The 20,283-nt window shown below is 49.1% G+C and overlaps 2 protein-coding genes across 2 annotated transcripts in view; both read left to right on the top strand.

Annotated features, from left to right (window-relative positions):
* ACTR5 (actin related protein 5) overlaps positions 1-8,849 on the top strand; it is a 30,597-nt gene extending 21,748 nt beyond the window's left edge. Inside the window, exon 11 of the transcript XR_010615290.1 lies at positions 8,626-8,849. The gene's annotated coding sequence lies outside the window, so the exon portion shown is untranslated. The remainder of the gene's footprint in view (positions 1-8,625) is intronic.
* Positions 8,850-10,180: 1,331 nt separating this feature from the next.
* PPP1R16B (protein phosphatase 1 regulatory subunit 16B) overlaps positions 10,181-20,283 on the top strand; it is a 62,397-nt gene continuing 52,294 nt past the window's right edge. Inside the window, exon 1 of the mRNA XM_065691586.1 lies at positions 10,181-10,256. The gene's annotated coding sequence lies outside the window, so the exon portion shown is untranslated. The remainder of the gene's footprint in view (positions 10,257-20,283) is intronic.

Here is a 20,283-nt window from a genome sequence, read left to right as displayed (position 1 = left end):
GAACTACAGAAAATACTTGATGATGCTTTTTAGGGCTTGTCAAAGCAGCAAAGAGCATTCCAGCGTTTGTACCTGCGGCCTCACAGGGATCTGACTTCGGTTCACAATTGTTTAATGTGTTTTGCAGCCTGAGTTTAAGCAGAGGCTGAGGTAAGTGGATTCAGGGCCATTGTATTGTTGGGGAGAGGAATGTGGTTCTGTGCTCTTCATAGAGGTGGAAATTTGCAGCAGGTCAGGTCTGGGCTGTGGGGGGATTATGTCAGTATCAGCACCCAAAGCTGCCTTAAGGCAAATTGAATTTTTCACAGAAAAAGAGGAAGAAAAAGCCCTGTGACTTCACTGCAACTTAATCACCTGCCACTAACTATGGTGCATGAGCTATTCCCCACCTCCACTTTGCTTTCCAACAGTATTACAGCAATTACATGGCCCGTTTGACTGGAGCAGTTCTAATCCTTGCAGAATAAAAGTGGTTCTGAGCAGCTCTGGCTGTTCTGGGTGTCTGATGGTCTGCTGGGTTTGAGCTTTTGGCAGTGGGCAGGCAGGAGGTCAGCTCAGTGGTATGGGTTTGAGCATGGGGAAGATCATAGCATCACAGCATGGTTTGGGCTGGAGGGGACTGTAAAACTCATCCAGTTCCACACACATCCATGGAAGGTGACAGTCCCTCCACTGCCAGGGTGCAGCTCTGTGAGTCCCCACCAAAACTGGCAGGGCTCTAAAGGGACATGCTCAGGTCACTGGCACGCTTGACTAAACCTGTTTGTCCCAAATACTCTGTTTCAGCCCAAGCCTTGACACACCTGCACTACCAACAGACAGGTCCCTGACCTCCTGGCACCAAGCCCATGAGAAACAGTCACTGGTTCTCCTCCAGAATAATCCTTCTCAAAAACACTTAGAAAATGAGTGGGTTTAGGGGTGGCGGTTCCATTAGGCTTGCAGAATAAGGGGTGCAACCAGGTACTGCTTGGGCACCCTTCTCTTCAGGTGCGTTTAGTGCCTTGAGTCCCCAGGTCAAGTCCTGGTACCAGCACTGGGTCCTTACACCATTAACTCTGCTGGGATTCTGCACAGCGTGTTCCAGAGGGGACTTACTTCAAAAACTGGGCTTTATTCCTTCACTTGTGGGTGGAATTAAAAGCAAGAGCAATTAAATGCTAAGCAGTTACCAAAATGTAGAGTTTTCATGTGCTTTGCAATAACTGCACCCGATATCCTTTTGTATTTTCACAATGCATCTTCCCTTCTACATTTCTCTCTTCCTGGAACCTGAGTAGTGTGATGGCTCCCTCCTTGCTTCCTTGCTATTGAGCCAACACCTTGAACTCTCTCAGACTGAAATGGGCGTTTATGTTGCAGATGTTTATGTAATGTAAATGGCAAAGGCTTGGGTTTGATAAGTTCATCTGCAGTGGTGTGAGTTTTCATCCATACAGGCACATTTGTATCAGCTCTGCTCAACTGTAACTGTTCAATACTAACTCTGTTACTGTGTAAACAGCAATAGCAAAGTGCCCTGCAGGGACAACAGGACATGGGATGTTGGTAAAAACTGGGAATGAAGCCCTCTGTGGTCTGCCTGATCAGACAGCAAACCTTTTATGTGGAACTAAGACATAACATCTTTTTTCTTAGGAAATGGAGGAGTGTGTGAACAAAACTCATCTGTGAACTGCATCATCTTGGTCTTTGCTCCTTTTTTCTCTTAGTATAGATTTTTCCTCCAAGTTTATCATTGTGTCAGATTAGAAAGACGAACTGTAGGAGAGTCATGTCTGTTATCAGGCTGGCTGCTGCCACACTTAATAAGCCCTCAAACTCCCAGAACAGGAAACTCCCAATTAATAGTGATGAGAAACATTTTTTTTTTCATTGTAAATGCACTAGCACAATGTACATTGTCATCAGCACTTCTCTGGTTACAGCTGTCATCTTCAGTCTTGTCTACTCATTGGATCTCAATGGAAAGATGGTCTTTCATTTATTCTCTATCATTAACAAAGCTGATTAACTGGAATACATATGAAAGATTTTGGCCTGCAACAGATGTAGAGCCATGCCCGGACTGACTGCTGAATGTGTTAAACAAAGAGAAAACATTCATCTGCTCTGCTAAAAGCTCAGTAAAAGTGGGAACAGTCTGGGATGCTGCAGAATAAAACCCAAGGTTGTGGTAAGAGTGACCGTGCATTCCCCCAACTGTTTATACACAGGGCTTGTTCTGAGTGTGTTCTGCTCTGTTTGTTGTCTCGCTACATCATTAAACCAGGTCTCAATCCTAGGGGAAAAAGAAATCCTGATGTTATGTGAGTTGTGTAATAATGAATATGCAGTTAAGGCCAGATACCTTAACCTTGAGTCTGCATTTCTCATGTCTGGTAACTTTGACGAAGGGCTGAACTGCTCATGCCTCCTGATGTTTCTGTTAGTGTTGCTTAGTTCCCACTGTTCCTAATTGCTGATTATTTAAAAGTTCACTTACGGATTTAAAGACAAAAGGCATTTTATCCTCATTTGGAACTGGGCATGTGTGATGGGACAGACTGATACTGCTGACAACATAGCCCTGGCTACCTGAGTGCTGCTGCACCAGTCTCTTTCATCTGTACAGTAGCATCACTGTGAGGGCATCTGACACCGAGGCTGGCCTTTTTAGGGAGGAGAAAGTCCTAAACATGAAATGTCTGTGCTTAAATCCCTATAACCCAGTCTCTGATTCCCACAGCTCTATGTCCGAGCTGCAGCTGTCCTTGTGTGTAGCTTCTCAGCCCTGAGTCCAGCCCTGCTAAAACTAACAGGAAGCACTTTCATTAACTGTAGAAACTAGATCCCTGAAAGATGGACAAAGGCTTCTAACACTCCTGCTCCTGGTGAGTCTTTTATGCCTTCAGCTATCAAATGTGTACTGTGCTGAGCAGCATCATTAAAGATGCATGAGCTGTCAGTGTCTCTGTTTCCTGACAGTGTAGGCATGTGTTCTGCCCAGGGCTCTGAGCAGCATTTTCAGCATTAACAGTCTCCTTGTGCTCTTTCACTTCACCGACAATCAAGACATGATGAATTTGAAGCATCTCTGAAGCCAGAACTGCCAGGTACAGCTGTCTGGTACACTGATGGAAAGACTTGGAGTCGAGGAGGGCTGGACATGGGCTGCTCATTGGGGTGCTGGTCCAAGGAACTAATAGTATGTGGTCACCCTTAGGAGAGGAGCAGGACCTGCAAGAAAGCACTGCAGCCATGGTAACAGATGGAGAGAAACTCCCCATGAATAAACTCATCTGGAAAATGGAAGATGAAGCTCCTCAGGCAGCAGAACCAGTGACTAAACAGGCTTCAAGATGTAGCAGGGCTGGTTCAACTCAAGGATTGTGTGATGCAAATGTCAGACCAAACCAGGGGCTTAGGGCTGGGATTCAGGAAACCTGCTTCCAGTTTTTCTGTACCAAAGAGCTCTGAGGCCAAGTTTCTGTCTGAGACTGGATTCAAAACTATGCTAAATTGTTGTGTATCTGAACAGAAATGCCAGGGGCACCCTTAAACACTTCAGCTTGTCAAATACCTGAATGCCACAGAGGATTGTTTGGCTAAACACCCTGTGTATTTGGTGTAAGTCAGATTATTGTACAATATTTGCTTAAACTGGGGAGAAAGCTCTCCAATGATGATCAGTCACTGATGTGTTTCAAGTGGAGTGCAACAGGAGATATTTTAATTAACTGCCAATCAATGGCTGTCCAACAGAAGGCAGAAGGCCCTTTAATGGGATCCGTGTGTGCTAGTGGGTAGAAAATGTCATGTTTCTCCTTTGGTAGTGCTCTGATCTTCCAGAGGCTTCTGAAAAACTGGCATTTGCCTTCAAAATCAAAAATCAAAATCAAAAAGTGTTGCTCTTTATATTTACCACATGCTCCTCTGATCCGGGCCTACGTGGTTGGCTCTGGACTATTTCCATGCATTTACTTTTTTTAATGGATTGAAGAAACCAGAGGCCAGAGAAACATGTTGTGGTGCGGGTGTTTCTTAGGATGCAGGAGACCCCATTTTGCAGCTGCACCAGACTTGCTAGCACAGGTCCACTCTGGGTTTCTGTGCAGGTCTCTGCCGCAGGCTGGACAGCAGGAGCATGGCAAGCGTTTCCCAGATTTCTCTCAGCTTTGTGAAATACAATGTGAAGGAAACCCCTGTTCCACAGATGAATTATGGGCTGGCAGTGTTCAAGGCCAGGCTGAACACAGGGGCTTGGAGCAAACTGCTCTAGTGGAAGGTGTCCCTACCCATGGCAGGGTGTTGGAACTGGAAGAGCTTTAAGGTCCCTTCCAACACAAACCAGGCTGTGACTTCTTCAAGGCCAAAAATTGAGAAATTCAAGGACACTGTCAGAAGTGATGGTTTATTTCAGTCAAGAGAAGAAAGTGGATGTGACTGCGAATGAAATAGCATCATCTTATCTAAAAGCTAAACAATTCTTTAGTCCAGTGCTGAGATCTTTTAGGATCCTCTTACTTTGCCTAATGTGATCTTTTCCTAGAAGCCTTCAGCACTGACCCAAGGACTGACCATAAATACCTGTTTTCAGGTAGCCAGAGGATCTCGCTTCTGATTTCAAGCCCTTTTGGAGGCTGTTTTTTGAGGGTCCCCTCTTCTTGAGTTGCTGTAACGTCTAAACTCACTAAGACAGCATCTGTTGATAATGTGTTAGTGCAAGGAGCTTGTGCGGTACCAGAAGTGCGCCGTGCTTTTATGTTTTGACTGCAAGTTGCATCTAGGCCTCAGAATGTCTTCTCAAAGCTTCCCACAGGCACAAAGGTGTTGAGTTAAAGCGGCTTAATTCTGACCTTCAACATTTGCAGCCAGATGCAAAGTTTGCACCTTGAGACAACCTTTCTAATGCATCTCCCCAGCCTGCTGTGGGGAAGGTGAGCACCAGGCACTAGCTGCCACCCGAGGGCTGGAGGAAAGAAACGCGATGCAGAGCCATGATAACAGGATTTTCAGCCCCCAAACTGCAGGCAGAAGGAAATGCTGTGCTGTTGAGAGGCTCTTCCCCAGAGCCTGTGGAGGTGGCACCGACCCCACAGGTTTCTCTGCGGGAGCCGTGGCAGGGGACTTGAAGAGCTACAGAAAATGGAGGGATTAATTCTGTGATTAAAGCCCTTGTTACTGAAGGTGCTGCTGCTGCTCTGGTGGGCTCTGAACTGCTGCGCTGTGTGAGGAGCTGGGAGGAGGAAACCGCCACCAAAGCAGTCCTTCCTCCAGAGAGCTGCCTTTGTGCTTCCAGGAAAGAGGAGGAAGGAATAGCGGCCTTTGATAAGGGTGAGCTGTGCAAATAGTGGGTGTTGATCAATTACTCTTTTTTCTTTTGCTGTATTTACAAGGTACAAACTGCCACCGGCGCCACCCCAAGTCTTGCTGGTTTTTGTGGTGGTGAGGATACACTTTGATAACTTGTTGGAGTGTTGGGAAGTCATTGTGCCAGTTTAGTGCCTCCTGCCCAGTTTGGTGGAGACTTTCTTAGTTCAGATGGTTTTTCAGAGTTGGTTTTTTACTGATTCGATGCTCAAGAATGAAAGATGAGTTACTCTTGTCTTCTCTTGCTGCAGCACTTTGTTGTTCTGATGATTGGAGCCAGATCTGTTGTACCCTCTCTCTTTGCCTCCTAGTTTATTCTTCGTCTAATCTTTGATTTCCTTTCATAGCCTTCTACTGAAATGAAGATCCCAGATACACCCCTCATCTCTTTTAGTCCCATATTTCTGCTGCTGCTTGCAGCTTTCCCTTGGTATCCTCCTGTGTCCTTTTCTCTCTCACTGATTTCCTTCATCTGATTTTCTTTTTTCATTCAGCCCCTGGTTATGTGCCCTTCTTTAAGATGTCTGAGAGCCTTTGCATATCCTCACCACTTTCCAAGACCTTGTATCTGCTGTTTGTTCCCTTGTTTTCTTTTTTACAGAGAATAACCAATGTCAGTGTTCTGACTCATGTATCTTTCTGTAGATCATGTTTCACCACTGGCACCCCTTGGTTTGAGCATAATTTCCTTTTCTTGTCCCTTGATGCTTCCTTCTCCCCAGCCCGCAATCCACAGCTGAATCGCTCCTCTCCTGCCACCTATCCACAATTCCCCTTGCGCTGCACTGCTCATTTCCTCCTGCTGTCTCTGTCTGAAATCTCTTGCCCTCACCATTAAGACTATAAGATTAACACTTCCTTCTGTTTTCTCATCTTCTGCACCCTCCTGGTGCTTTCCAAACCTCCCCTGCCCAGTCAACTTTACCTCCTGCACTGGGCAAGCCCCGGTGCTTGAAGCAGCCCATTTTCACTGACTGTGACCAACTTCTGCCTTCACTTCTCGTGTCGTGGCTTGCTGCTTCTTATCCCAAGCCCTTAGTGTGCTGCCAGATGTTGCCCATGAGCACTGCCCAGCTGTGTCATGCTATTGCATAGGACACCAGAGGGTAGGTTGCTCTTCTGCTTTGCAGAGGCTCATGCTCATTTGCAGTAGGTTTATGTATGGATATAGTCTACTATATCCATCCACGTTGCTTCTTAGTGATGGTAACTCTTAGCTGGGGTAAAATACATTGGGAGACCTTGAAAGATCATGAAAAGAAAACTTTGCCATGGAATTAAGCCTGCAGAGATGGAAACGTAAATTGAGGAAGCGAGAGGGGAAATGGGGCAGCAGCTTCAGCCCATGCATGGCACTGCTGTCACAGCTCCTCCTGCAGCACCTGACTCCCCTGCAGCCTGCCCACGCTCAACCCTAGCTGTTTTGACAAGCTGCCACCATGCGAGTGACAGGCACACGCTCTACAGAACAAGGACGTGAATTTTACTGTGCCCTCACTCCTACATTCTTAAGCTTCCAGCACAGCCCAAGATGGGCAGCTCTTTGTGCATCCAAGCTACAGGGTCTGCTGAGCGTCCTTCAGTCACTGCAGGTTTCCGTCTATGATTTTAATCCAGAAGAAACAATTTGGTGGCCAGCACGTAGTCTGACCTCTGAGTAATTTAGGTTTTACAAAAGCACAAGAGAAGAAACCTGTTCTTGGGCGCAGGTGAAATGTCTCCAGCAAATAGTGAACTTGCCAAAGTTTTGGAGGACCAGAACTACCTGTGAAATTGCATTGAACACTGGATAAGGAAGGAGGTGCTAGGAACTGTGCCTCTGAAAATGCTGGATGTTTAGTTGTGCTTTTTATGAAACTTTACTTTTGAAATATCTTTTTTTTAACCTGGATCTCTAATCTTTAACATTTGTACCCAAAAAAAAAGAAAAAAAATGAAACAAAGAATCTTAACTGTGTTAGAGAACAATAAGTTGTATTTCTGCTCTAGCTTCAAAGCTTTGTGTTGGCAACAGAAGCAAGAACTTTGATTTGCCAGCAAAGCCGAGGGTGCCGCGGATGCCTGCAGGCACTCTGACATGTGCACCCCTCCCTCTGCCCTGGATCTCCACCTTCTCCATTCCTGAGCTCTGGGAACCACAAGAGCCTGATTATGTGGTAGCTGTTACTTATCTTCCCAATCACAATGCTCATACCCAGATCTGAATAGCAAACGAGTTGGTTTTGGCGTTTGGTTTTGATCCTCTAGCTGTTCAGATGCATTTCAGGTCTTTGCGTTGACTCACAGGTTTGGAGTGGAGCCAGTCTGTGTGGCTGTCCCATCATTACTATACATGCCTCAGAAAGCAGCTCTGCTTACAACACATTTCACATAAACAGACAACTGAATCAGGGACTTCAGAGACTGGTCCAGTGTTGCTCATCTCTCCAGTGCCCTGGGCTGAGGCTCCAGCTGCCAGACTTGGGCTTTGGAAACCTGCCTCTGCCCTGTGCAGCCCATGGCTGCCAAGGTCTCTGGCTGGTGAGGATCTAAGTCTTGTGTGAGATGTAGAGGGGAGACTGAGATGAGCTCTTAGGCAGAAGCTCTTCCCTGTGAGGGTGCTGAGGCGCTGGCACAGGGTGCCCAGAGAAGCTGTGGCTGCCCCATCCCTGGCAGTGCTCAAGGCCAGGTTGGGCACAGGGGCTTGGAGCAAGCTGCTCCAGTGGAAGGGGCCCCTGCCTGTGGCAGGGGTTGGAACTGGATGAGCTTTAAGGTCCCTTCATCCCAAACCAATCTGGGATTCTATAATCTGTAACTAACCTGTAACTTGGTGTCATGGTTTAAACCCAGCTGCGCACCTTGTTCTCTCACTGCCCCCCCTTCTTTCCCTCCCTCTACTCCCAGAGGTACGGAGAGGAGAATAGAAAAGAATGCAACTCCACTTAGTTTAGTAACTAAGGTATAACACAAATCACTGCTGCTACCACCAATAATAACAATGGAAAAGGAAATAACAAGGGGAAAGAATACAACACCTCAACACCAGCTGACCGATAACTCACCCCACTCCCCCCAGCCGAGCACCGACCGATACCTTCTCCAACCCTGCAGTGCCCTAGCCCTTCCGGGTAGCTCTCCGTTACATCCTGGGCATGACGTGCTGTGGTATGGAATACCTCTTTGGTCAGTTTGGGTCAGGTGTCCTGTCTGTGCTTCCTCCCAGCTTTCCCTCCTCCCTGGCAGAGCATGAGGCTCAGAAAGTTCTTGGTCAGACTAAAACATTTGTGTTATCAGCTCTGTTCCCAGGCCAAAAGTCAAAACACAGCACTGCACCAGCTACCAAGAAGGAGAAAAATGACTGCTACTGCTGAACCCAGGACACTTGGGTAAAAATTTCTCCTCTCGTCGCATTCTGCACCTACACCTCTGTGAATCTGTTGAAGAGGAGGACATGGGCATTCTTCTCATCAACTTTGTTTTCCAGGTTTTTGCATGTACAAATACAGCAATAAAACAAGCTTGTACGCAATAAGACATGTCTCCATGTGTCACTTGGTGACTGTTAAAACATGGTTCTGCCATGTTGCATCAGTAATATATGAATCCTGACAGAGCTCCCAGACACTCCTTGGAGAAAACTCCCACCTTCACCAGACTTTCATGCTCTGGATGCTCTCTCACACTTCTGTACAATTAATTGCAAAGTCCAGGTTTATTACCCATAAACTCTTCCCCTTATGTTGTCTTGTTCAAAGGCGCGAGTTGCATTTCAAACCAAAAGGCATTTGTTAAGCAAGAAAGTTTGAATGAAACCCTGCAGCTCAATGGTCAGAGCTCTCTCCCTGCTCATCTGTTAGGTCTGGGTGGAGGCCCTTTCTCAAGGAAGAATAGGGCTGGTGGTGATTAATCCTCCAAACCTCCTGAAACCTCTTTCGCCCTGAAAAGGCAGCCGGTCCCAGACACACGACCTGACAGCAGCATCAGGAATTCTCTCTGCACGGCTCCCAGCCCACACAGGGTAAGCGTGGGCTCCCAGTGCCACTCCCTGGCCCAGGAGGCTTCCTGGCTTCTCTCCCAGCTCTGGAGACAGGTTTGGCTCCTGGCAAAGACTCTTATCTGCCTCTCTTTGTCAGTCTATAAAATGGGCATGAGGCATTCTTCAGGAATGGTGTTTGTTGCCAGCCTCAGTCACTGTGCTTTAACAGCCTGATGTGAATATTACGTTGGTTACATGCACTGGGGATGTAGTTTCTCCTCAAAAGTGCTCTTGGACTTCATCCCTAGCATCGATTCACTCTGTGGCATACAGGAGCCTGCTGCTGTGCTTGGCTACACTGAACCAAGGGCAAAACAGTTTTTAACCCAGATCCTTCCCCAGCCCTTCCACTGTCAGTGCGGGCAGCAGCATCCCACAGCTTGTGCTCAGCCAGCAGTCAGGGCAAATCTCAGCTACAGTCACAATCGGTAGCCGCAGGAAGGCTGAGGTGTGATGGCTGCCTTCCACCGAAGCTTGGGGACCTTCTTTTAATATTTATTTATTTATAGAATCATCACAGAATCCCAGCCTGGTTTGGGTTGGAAGGGACCTTAGAGCTCGTCCAAATCCAACCCCTGCCACGGGCAGGGACCCCTTCCACTGGAGCAGCTTGCTCCAAGCCCCTGTGTCCAACCCGGCCTTGAGCACTGCCAGGGATGGGGCAGCCGCAGCTTCTACCCCCGCAATCCCAACGAGCCCGAGCCCAGCCCGCACCCCCGGGGCTGCCGCTCCCCGCCCCGCGCCTCAGCCACCTGCGGGCCCCGCGGCCCCCCCACGGCCCCGCCTCGGGGCGGAGCTGCGGCCGGAGCTGGAGCCGGGCGGGGGCCGGGGCTGCGCGGCGCCGTTGCCTGCCGCGCCGGGCCCGTCGCGCCGCGGGGAGCTGCTGCGGGTGAGTGCGGGGCCGAGTGGCGGCGGAGCCGGACGGGCCCGGCCCGGCCCGGCCCGGCCCGGCGCGGTGCCGTTCGGTTCGGTTCTGTCCGGTCCGGTCCGGCCCGGTCCGGCGGGGGGCAGCGGCCGAGCGGGATGCGGTGGGCGCGGTGCGGGCCTCCCCGTGCTCCTTCCCCCAGCGCGGGGGAGGTGTCCGTGTGTACCCCGCGGGCGTGTGTCCGTCTGCTCGGGTGTGCCCTCGGTCCGTGCTCCCCGCCCCGGCTGCTCCGCGGGGTCCCCACCGCGGCCCGGGCAGCGGCTGCGGTCGCACCGCGGAGTTTGGGTAACTCCAGCCCTGCGCGGTCCTGGACCGGGCTGACTGGAGCCGCCTCAGCGGGGTCATCGGTGCCTTTCCGGGCAGCGCCGGGAGCGCCTCGGTGCATGTGGGCAGCCGTGCCCCAGCGCAGCTCGTGGTGAGGACGCGAGTACCCCTTGAAGCGGTTTTTATTCCATGGGAGGGTTCCGCTGATGTTGGAGTGTGTGTTTGCACCGAGGGGCATTCTGCAGGACCCAGGGCGTTAATTTCTTGCGTTTGTTCGTGGATGGGTTTTGCTTATTGCCTCTAGAAACCCTCTCGCTTTTGGCATGATTTGGGTGTGGAAGAAACACGCTGGAGGTAGCAGAAATACAACCAACCGTAATTCCTGAAATGGCATCAGGGTTGCAGTTGCTGGTTTCTGTGGGAGATGAAGGTCTTTCTTGGAGACAGTCACATTCAGATACAGGCAGACCAGACAAACTTTACCATGAACTTCAGCCCCTTCTCAAGCTCCAGGGTTGAGGTGGCGATGCTGCCAGAGATGCTTTTGGTTGACTTCACAAGCCAACAAGTTCATGTTTAGATCTTTGCTTACTTATTCTGAAAGAGCGTTTCTGCATTGTGATGACCACTGGAGGGGCAGGATGGAGGATGCTGCAGGCTGCAATAGCATCACAGAAAAAGTAGCTTTTCACAAATGGTTGGGGAAAGGAGAAGGTCCACAAACCAGGACAAAACCCTGAATGAACCCTGAGCCCTCCTAACAAACCCGCAGAAAGCCTCGGGCTCCTGCCTGCCCTGCCTTCCACCTTGACCCTGAGCCCTGCCACCACTGCTCTGTGCTTTTTCCGAGTTGGAAGGGTTATGGCCTAGAGCAGAGGCGAATTTTCTGGCTGGAACTGAACCGAGCCTGGAAGGGGGTTGTGTTTGTTGTGGAAGATGTAATGTATTAAATCCTGAACGTGCAGAACATGATTTAATTTATGATTTCCCTTCTTTTTTTAATCTCTATGCTAAGGGTTGGACCAATGGCTGATATTGAAGATACACTTATTACATTATTTTTATGAGTTTTAGTTCATGTCTTGAGATGTCTCATGAGGTCAAAGAAAGTCCCCCAAAAGGCAAAGCAGTTTGTTTTCCTTCTGATTGGAAAATGTGTGTATCTCATGAGAAAAAACAGGTTTAAAGTGTTGAACTTCAGATATCTGTGGTGGATGGGATGAAATGCTGAGATACTGTGTCATCTTCTTGCCATCAAGACCACGTGTCTGTGCTGCCTGTTCCTAACAATGTCTTGTTGTTGAGTCTGTTGTTGCATGAAAAATGACTCTGTGTGAGTTGCTGGTACCAATTGTACGAGCTCCTTGGTGCTTCTGCAGCCACTTTGTTGGAAATTCATTTTCCCTTGGTTTAATAATTTATAAAATGCCTGTTGCCTCTAGGCACGTTTCATCCAGTAAGAAGAAAAACATCAACCAGTGTTTACTGGTTACAGAGCCTGAGATTGACAAATAATGAAGCTTTTGTGGCTGAGGGCATGTCTGAATTTTATCTTACATAAATGGGAAAATACAGGGTTCATGCTAAGTCTTCTGGGGATGTTGTTCCTTTCTTATCCCCATTCGTAGAAGGTCTCTTGTTCATTGGTGGCAAAATGGGACATTCCTGAAGGTGGTTTTGGGTCTGCTTCTCCTTTTTGCTTTTACCTATGTCTGACTCAAATTTGGGAGCTCTTGGGTATTTAATGATTGGAAAGTAAGATAGCAAAATCAGGTCCCACCTCTTCACAGGCTTAGTTTTGTTGGTGTGAAAGAAGTCAGTATCTTCTTGGGCAATACATTGCACTCTCAAGTCCTTTGCCAGATGCTTATGAACCATTATCATTAACAGCATTTTGAATCGCTCATAGGGCTGGAGGGGGAAATTTGGCTTGCAGTTCATCTTGTCTCCTTTGAAACTGCTAGGTGATGATTCAGTGACCTTAGTGGGCAAATTATATCACCAGCTAATTTGCTTAAGAAGAAAAATTTGCCTGATATCAAACAAACTGGCATTCTGAAACCTTTTGCTGCCCCAAGTGATACCTCCAGTTTCAGACACTTAGGGGTCTTTGTTGTGGCACTGGAAAGGGGACATACTAAACTCAGTCATATTTGTGCATGGTATTCACTCCACCTCCATCGGGTTTTGAAGGTGTTGTCCCTGAAAGTATAAAAATCATAGAATCATGTGATCGCAGACTGCTTTGGATTGGAAGGGTCCTTAAAGCCCATCCAGCTCCAGCCCCTGCCACAGGCAGGGACCCCTTCCACTGGAGCAGCTTGCTCCAAGACCCTGTGTCCAACCTGGCCTTGAGCACTGCCAGGGATGGAGCAGCCACAGCTTCTCTGGGCACCCTGTGCCAGCGCCTCAGCACCCTCACAGGGAAGAGCTTCTGCCCAAGAGCTCATCTCAGTCTCCCCTTGGGCAGGTTCAAGCCATTCCCCTTGGCCTGTCCCTACAGGCCCTTGTCCCAAGCCCCTCTCCAGGTTTCCTGCAGCCCCTTCAGGCACTGGAGCTGCTCTCAGGTCTCCCCTTCAGAAGCCTTCTCTTCTCCAGGCTGCCCCAGCCCAGCTCTCTCAGCCTGGCTCCAGAGCAGAGCTGCTCCAGCCCTCGCAGCATCTCTGTGGCCTCCTCTGCTCTCGATCTGTCGGCTCTATGTCCCTCTTGTGCCATTGCCACAGAGCTGGATCAGGACTGCAGGGGGGGTTTCCTCAGAGCGCAGCAGAAGGGGGGGAATCTTAAAAATCTTAACATTCCAAGTTTTCCCTCCTCCGTGGATAACCCTCTCCCCCTCCTCAAGATGTGAAACTACTCACTGGGGTGTAATGGTTTTGGAGGACTTGGCTCTGCCAGGGATCCCAGCAGAGCTGAATTTAAGAAGGAGGCTGAACTGTGGTTCAGGGGCCCTGCTCATCACCTTGCCATCCCCATCCGTGCTTCAGCAAAGCCCTATTCCAGAGTGATGTGCCTCCTCAGACGTGCCTGGCAGCTTGTGGCTGGGTGCTGGGAACGTGGGTCAGGATTAGCCCCTGCGTGGGCAGCCAGAGCTCCTGAGCGGCTGGCCGGGGGGGCAGTGCAGGACGGGGTGCACTGTGCCCACTGCCAGCCTGGCCACGCTGCCTGTTTGCTCTGGAAAGCAGTTGGGGCTGGTGGCTCCTTGGCAAGGAGGGCTGTACTGGCAGGCAGGTGCTGATGTAGAGGCATCCAGGCACGGCGCTCTCAGCTCTCCTTGCTAGAAGAGCTGCCGGAGTGAGTGGGATGTGTGAAAGGGGTCAGCCGGCGGCTCTGTGCAAGGCTGTTAGTCAGGTTACACCACCTCCCGGGACGGCCCTGCCAGCTGGCTCATCTGTTAGGGAAGTTTAAAGAGGCTTATCGCAATCTTACTAGAAATCTGTCGTCTTCTATTAATCTCCTTGTCTCTCCTCATCTCCTCTCCATGTGCTCCCTTGCTTATCCATCTCGACAGCACCGTTCTGCCTGTGTTGCTGTTGGTCGGCACCAGCTGTGTCACTTGTCCAAGTCTTGTTTAAGGGCATGTTATTTAGTGGACTGTCATTTCTTGCTGTCCAACGTTGTTTTTCTTTATATATATATATATATATATATATATATTCTAAATTTTAAATTATTTTTCTTTGAAGGTGACACTCAAGCTGTACCAGGGGAGGTTTACACTGGATATTCAGAGCAATTCCTTCCCCAGAGGGTGCTCAGTCATTGGAACAGGCTGCCTAGGGCAGTGCTGGAGTCACCTCCCTGCAAGTGTCCACACACCATGGAGATGAGGCCCTCAGTGCCATGGGTCAGTGCTGGGAAATGGTTGGACTTGGTCATCTTAAAGGTGTTTTCCAATCTGGTTGATTCTAGGACTTCTGAAAGGACAGCAGAGCCCTGGTGCTTTGCTGGCTGGGGTGGAGGTGCAGGAGAATCACAGTACCCAGGAGCAGACTGCAGCTCTGAGTAAGCCAAAGCCCACTGCTCTGCCAGGTCCTGCTCGGCAGCGGGTGTAGCGTGGGGCACAGCTCACCTTGCTGCTGGCAGCAGCTTGAGAGACTGGTAGTAGTGGATGTGAATCACTGGCTGCTGGCACCTTCCCCCAGCAGTCAGGACAGTTCCCACTTCGGGGGGCAGTCCTGCACTTGGATTGGGCAAGGAGCATGGATGAATGGCAGTGGAAAAAACTGGTGAACTCTGGGAGGTAAGAGGAACGAATGGTGCATCCCAAGTCTCATGGCAAAGTGGGAAAGGGTTCATCAGTTTGAACTGGTGATACTGGACTGGGTCTGAACTTGTTGGCACCTCTCAGTGCCTCCATGAGCTGGTGTTACTTTCAGAGTAATGCCATTTTTCCTAACGGACCTTTTCCTTGCAGGTCTTTCAGACGTGTGTCAGTACTGGGGTTAACAGCCACGTAGGCACCAAGGGAAAGAAAAGAATAGCTTGAGGAAGGCTGAACCTTAATACCCTGACAAAGCAAACAAGTGGTGTATGGTTTGACCTGGATTAGCTGAGCTGTGAGATCTGTGGCTCTAGAAGCTTGGGCAGGGAATGCCAAACCTTTGGCAAAGGTGTCTTGGCTGTCCCTGGATCCAGAGACAGAATCTGTGTGCTGATGGGAGCTACCAGTGGTGCTGGGAGCCACCTCTCCCCTCGACTTTCCCAGGGATGCTTTTTCTCCTGCACAGCATGTTTGCTGCCCAGGTATGTTGCTGGCTGGCAGGGAAAGAGATCAGTGTGTTTTTTTTCCAGGGTAGTCAGCTGATTTCATCCTGGGGGAAGTAGTTGAAAAGCAGGAGACAGTTCCTGCTCCTTAGCCTTCCCTAATTCTAGCAGGAGAATGATAAAGGAGAAGTGCAGTTGCAGGGTACTTCTCTGTGTTTGCATTTGAAAGAGCTTTGATAGCTTGTGATTAATGAGGCTAAAGGAAAGCTTGATAAATGGTAAATTCAAATGAACCTCAAACAAAAATGCACTTGGTTGGTGCAAAGTGCAGCTCATGGGTTTCATGTAGCACTGCTCAGTTTATGGCTGTCAGAGCATGTTGCATGGGCTGTCCCCCCACCGAGGTGTGACCCCGTGTGCCCGCTGCAGGAAGAGCTGCTGTGCAGCAGGTCCTGCCCAAGCTGTGCCCATGCAAGCCCTCAGGCAGGTGGTTGTTTCTTTCCTGGATTAGCTTAATATGTTTCCAAATTGGACTGTCTGCATCTTGCAGCCCCCATGTCCCCATATCCAGGCTCTAATTAAAGATGCCCTCAAAGCAGCAAGCCAGCTGCTAGGGCCTCGCAGATGAGAACCATTGGCCTAATCTATTTTTCAAGTGAGTTAAACTAGGAAAGATCCTGCCATTCTAGAATAAGTAGTTACCTGGGGAGTTAACCCAGAATAGCTGTTCTGCTTTGAATTCGCACCCTATCTCACTTCAAAATAACTTTCCCTATATGCAAGCTCTGTAAGCACAGAATACAGGGCATGACTTAAGCAAGATCACCCAGCAGAGGCAGGAAAAATCTTACTTTTCCAGAGGTGTTCTCTGCATTGCCTCCTGGCAATCCGTGCATGCCCCTTGACACTGGCATCCTTTTCTGTAGGAATAATCTGCCCTGTTTCTTGCTCCATGCCATGGAGAGATCTGCACTCCTGCCCCACCCCCACCTCCCTGGTTTGCTCTAACACCCTGGCTGGAGCTTCCCACAGCCGCATCTGCTCACCTCCTCTGTATGGCTTCTGTGCTGGTCCTGCACAGTTGGCATGAGCATCCCGAATGCTTGTCTCCCCTGAGGACCGTGGCAGGGTTGCACAAAGATCTTTTCTTAGGCTGGATGGGACATTATTCCCTTTGTGGGTGAGCCAGTGTGAGCGCTGGGTAAGAGACTGCATCAGGCGCCTTCGTGGGAGCTGGGGCCAATGAACTGAGCTGGGCATAGGTGGCAGCTGTGGATGATGTGCTGTGGCTGGGCTGCTCTTGTCCTGCCTGGGCTGGGAGGAGGGGGATGTTTGCGCAGTGTTTTGGGTTGTGCTGAGGCACTCTGCTGTTACACTGCTCCTTTGGATTTGACAAGCTCAAGTTCAATGTATATAATTTTAACAACTCATGATTCTTTAGGGGCTGACTCATGTTTTTTTTGGCCTGAATGAATCATAGCTCTTGAACTCCATTGCTAAATTCATTATGCAGCAATTACAGGGTTGGAAATGCCACCTTAAGTGCACACAAACAAGCTGGCAGCAATTTTCTCCTCCTTTTCTCTCATCCTGTGTTGCCAAGAGACTTTCCTTGTGAGTCTGCTTATCAGCTATTGCCTCTGCTCTGTAGCTGAGGGACTTCTCGGCCGTATCTCAATGCATTGCCCTTGAGCTGGAGGGTGCAGGAGTTGCAGGTTGAGTATTTCTGGAAGGGGAGAAAGGGGACAGCCTAGGAGGGAAGGCTGGAAATGCGCAGCTTCACTCATCTACGCCAGTTCCCTTAATTTTGTCCCAACTGCTCCATGGCCATTATGGTGTAGTCATGACATCTCTAATGATCCGTATGGGAAAACCCCAAGTATGAGGCATTGCTCTACAGTGGCAGTGCTGGATGTTGGCAGCACTTCACAAGCACAAATTCTGCTTGCAAGTGCTCAGCAGCTCAAAGGTCAAATACCCATCAGAGGATAAAGACCAAGAAAGGTGTGAGCCCCATGCTGGCTGTGAAGTGTCTGCTAATATGCACCATTGTTTCCTCTACTTTAAGGCACTGAGCCTAGATTTGAGAATTTGTGTAGGACTTGGCTTTTTATTAGTGAGGTCTTGAGCAAGAGCTCATCTGGTGTGTTAAATTAAGAGGGGCTTTGTACTAGGTAGGCTTTGCTTGCTGACTTCTTTAACCCACCAGAGCAGCTGGTGTGGGACCTGTGCTGTAATGTGGCATACAGAAGGGCCATCTCCACCACCTGCAGGCTCAGATCAGATCTCTGCCTTTTAAGATGCCCCTGCTACCTGAATTACATTTTCATTGCCAGAACACTGATTTTTCTGCCATCCAAATAAAACTGCATCTCGGAACAAATACTCAGCTGAGGTACATCCCGGGTGGCAGGCTGTGTACCTGTGCTCAGGATGCCCAACAGAAAGTCTTCCTCAAGAGCAGCCATTCTTCCCAGCTGAGTTCTGGCTCTTAAATCTCCGTATTTTTGGAAATAGTCTCTGCCCTGGGCAGGTCTGGCTGTCTGCACATCCATCATGGCTGCATATTAAGCCAGCAGAGAAGGATGGCTGAACCTTGTGCTCATGGATCATGGGGTTCTCTTTGGTTCTTCTTGGCCTGTGGCAGCAAAGCCCTAGCACTTGTAATCCCAGAAATGGCAGAAGCAAAGTAAGATCTAGACCGATGAGGAGGAGAGCAGTACCAGCAATTCTGGTACCATGGTCATAGTGAAGTTAATTTACAGCATCCTAAATCATCTTTTCAAACTAAGAAGTGGTAAATTTTTGAAACTGAATTTCAGAGCAACTGTATTGTCAGAGCAGCAAGCCAAGGCAGTGTACTGTCTGTGACTGTGGTCAAGAGTAGATATGAAAACACAGAAAGTAGGACATGTATGGTGATGTGCAGGTTGGTAACTGTGCCTAAAAATATTGTACTTTAGAAACACAAAATCTGCCTCACCAGCAAGGCAGTTGCAAGCTGCTCTGAGTGTCTGATTTAAGACTGAAATTGGTGATGTTGGCACTGCAGAGAGCTGTGCTAATATTTTGTTAGCAGTTTGCTAGCAAAATGTGTTGTTTCAATCTGATGACCCTTGTCTAACATAAGGCAAGTTACTTTGGAGCTGTGCTTGGGCAGAGGTGAAAGCAAGGGGCTGTTGGTGGAGATGCTTTTCCTCAGCCAAGCCGTACCAGCCACAGCCTGCTTCCTGTGCAGGGTTTCTGCTGATCTGCATTTTCAGAAGCTTTTGGCCCCTTGAAGTGTTACGGCTGAACTTTCTAGCAGATGCACTTACCATGTTCCTCCAGGCTTCAAGGAAAATGGTCTCGATTGCTCTGCAGTAACAGCATCTGGTAGTGCTGATCTTTGCTGCTCTTGTGAATGGGCTGATGCTGGTACCCCGTAGCCATGGTACCATGCTGCTTGTTGGCATGTGCAGGGTAGTCTGACCCACTGTGCTGAAGGTTTCTTAGTGTTGGATCAGCATCCTCAGGGAAAGCCCCTTTCTTACATGCTGGACTTTGACCTGCAAAGGCTAGGTGTACAGGAGGATGAACTCTTTGGAGTGGAAGGGTGAAATGGGCATGGTTTAGCAGTGGAATAATCATAGAATCCCAGCCTGGTTTGTGTTGGAAGGAACCTTAAAGCTCATCCAGTTCCAACCCCTGCCACGGGCAGGGACCCCTTCCACTGGAGCAGCTTGCTCCAAGCCCCTGTGTCCAACCTGGCCTTGAGCACTGCCAGGGATGGGGCAGCCACAGCTTCTCTGGGCACCCTGTGCCAGCGTCTCAGCACCCTCACAGGGAAGAATCCCCTCCCTCGACCTGCTGTTCGTGCTCTGGGGTTGAAAGAACAGCACACAGGGGGGATTCTGGGTTGCAAGCACATGCGGCCGGGTCATGGGAAGCTTCACCAGGGTATAAGGGCTGTGTCTTAGAAAACAAATCTGGATGTTTGAGCCATATGGAGCAAAGCATCCTGCACCATAGCATGAGTAATTAATTTTCCCCAAAATTTCACCTCTTTACTGTCCCAGCAGAGCCTGTGGGAAACCCACTGGTCCCTGCACAGCAGAGGAAGGTGGCAACAGCATCCTGAGTAGACATACAGGCTTCTTGATGAATACAGGATGGGTTAGAGGGCATATTTTTGTGTTATTTGGTAAAGATCTTTTGAGGATTATTGGAATGGTTATGAATATGCTCAAGAGTGCCCATAAGCATTATAGTTGAGAGCGTTTTTTTTAGCAATAACTAAATACAAATGCTATTTAAAAAGGATAAGTGAGATTGTTGGGAAGAGCATCCTCTCCTAAATCTCCCACAGAATCAATATTCCTTCAGTGCGCTGTGTAGCAAACACTTCCAAATCTTGCCAGTTGTATCCAAGCCCACCATGAATCGCCGCGTCATTCTGCCAGCAGCACTTCTTAGGAGTCTTTCCACACCTCTCTTGGTGCCGTGGTGGCTGTTTGGCATGTTTGGCTCTGGCACTTGGGTGCTCTGGGTTGGGTGATGGTTGTGCCCAGCTGGTGGCATCTGTCCTATGGCCAGGAGCAAACACCTGGTTCTAGCTGGCTATGTGGTATTCCTGTCTGTGGTCTGGTAGTCTGAGCCTGCAGAAGCCCGGCTGCTGACACATCCCGTGTTGGCATGGGTGAGGTGCCTAGAAGCTGTAGATGGAAAATCCAGGCACTTATCTGCCTCGTTGCTGTGCCAGAATAGGGCTGTTCCCAGGATTTTTTTTCTTTTCCCATGAGCCATAACGTGTGTAAGTGACTTTAAACAATGGAAGGATTTCTGTTATAAAGACTGGGGTGCGGGCGAGAAGGGCTTTAATTTGTATCTTAGGGGAAGGGTGTGGGCTCTTGCTGCGGTGTTTTTGCGGTTCGCTTGGAAATTAGCTTTGTTTTTTCCTCCGTTTTATTTTAAAGCCTGTTTTAGGGGGAAATTTGTTGGTTTTCAAATTATATTTCTTCAAATGTGTAGTTTAAAATGTCAG

Source organism: Lathamus discolor, chromosome 11 (genome assembly GCF_037157495.1).
Source record: "Lathamus discolor isolate bLatDis1 chromosome 11, bLatDis1.hap1, whole genome shotgun sequence".
NCBI classification, from domain to species: Eukaryota; Metazoa; Chordata; class Aves; order Psittaciformes; family Psittacidae; genus Lathamus; species Lathamus discolor.
This window is presented reverse-complemented; position numbering and strand designations above follow the sequence as displayed.